The sequence below is a fragment of the Oncorhynchus clarkii genome, chromosome 9, assembly GCF_045791955.1.
Source record: "Oncorhynchus clarkii lewisi isolate Uvic-CL-2024 chromosome 9, UVic_Ocla_1.0, whole genome shotgun sequence".
NCBI lineage: Eukaryota > Metazoa > Chordata > Actinopteri > Salmoniformes > Salmonidae > Oncorhynchus > Oncorhynchus clarkii.
Window position 1 is genome coordinate 80,863,460 of NC_092155.1, and position 1,810 is coordinate 80,865,269.

Below are 1,810 nucleotides of genomic sequence, written 5' to 3' on the forward strand. Positions count from 1 at the left end.
GCTATTTTGGCCTCAGGGTTTAGAAACTATGCGTTATCATGATCAGTGTCTCGTCAACAACACTGGAAAAAGTACTTCCAGGTCACGGAATTTCGGAAACGTTTCAAATAAAAGTCCCCCACGTAATAGTAGAAACGTGTCAATAACCTGTATTTATTCATGATATATGAAAAATAATTGTCTACACATTAACAATGATTCATATTTGTTCATATTTATTTTGCATTAAATGTGGGTGATAAAACATGTTACAAGGTCCTATAAATGATCCAGTGTGAATCACTCTGTATGGAGTACATATTGGTTTATAGAGAAAAAAAACATTATGACTGCCACAGTAAAAGTAGGGTCAGTAGAATCTATATGTAGTGTCATTTCATAGGGCTCTGAATAATACGGAGTGTTACAGGCCATTTTCTCCTCCCATTCATAGGGCTCTGAATAATACGGAGTGTTACAGGCCATTTTCTCCTCCCATTCATAGGGCTCTGAATAATACGGAGTGTTGCAGGCCATTTTCTCCTCCCATTCATAGGGCTCTGAATAATACGGAGTGTTACAGGCCATTTTCTCCTCCCATTCATAGGGCTCTGAATAATACGGAGTGTTACAGGCCATTTTCTCCTCCCATTCATAGGGCTCTGAGTAATACGGAGTGTTGCAGGCCATTTTCTCCTCCCATTCATAGGGCTCTGAGTAATACGGAGTGTTACAGGCCATTTTCTCCTCCCATTCATAGGGCTCTGAGTAATACGGAGTGTTACAGGCCATTTTCTCCTCCCATTCATAGGGCTCTGAATAATACGGAGTTTTGCAGGCCATTTTCTCCTCCCATTCATAGGGCTCTGAATAATACGGAGTGTTACAGGCCATTTTCTCCTCCCATTCATAGGGCTCTGAATAATACGGAGTGTTACAGGCCATTTTCTCCTCCCATTCATAGGGCTCTGAATAATACAGAGTTTTGCAGGCCATTTTCTCCTCCCATTCATAGGGCTCTGAATAATACGGAGTGTTACAGGCCATTTTCTCCTCCCATTCATAGGGCTCTGAATAATACGGAGTGTTACAGGCCATTTTCTCCTCCCATTCATAGGGCTCTGAATAATACGGAGTGTTGCAGGCCATTTACTCCCCCCATTCATAGGGCTCTGAGTAATACGGAGTGTTGCATGCCAATTACTCCTCCCATTCCATTGGCCACAATGTGAATCACACCATACAGTATCCATTCTACAGACCCTACTGAGTATTACCTACAATACATTTATATCGTCAAAAATAATCGTTTTTTCCTGTACAGTGCTATATTTGTACAGTATAATATCCAAGCACCATATTTTAATTGCGCTGTTTGACCGCAGTAAAAGGTCAGCAGCACTATTAGTCAGAGCACTATGAGATGACACCATATATGAATTCTACAGACCCTACTGAGTATTCTCAATACTTTCACATCACCACATAGAACAGTTTTTTCTCTCTCTATAAGCCAATATGCAATTTATACATTTTTTTTAAATGATGTAGTCATTTAGCAGACGGTCTTATGCAGAGCAACTTACAGTTTGTGCATTCATCTTAAGGTATTTTCATTTTGTAATGTTATTTTAACAGGCACTATGCAAAGCTGCAAACATGATTTATTTCGTATCATACACATAGCGTTTTACCACAGACCTTTATGTTGTAGGCAAAATCAGAAAACCGGAAGTCTTAATGCTGCTGCCATAACGCTCATGGTATAAAGACCGAGCTCCACCTCTAGACTTCTGGTATGGGTGAAATGCATGATGGGTTAAGGATGTCA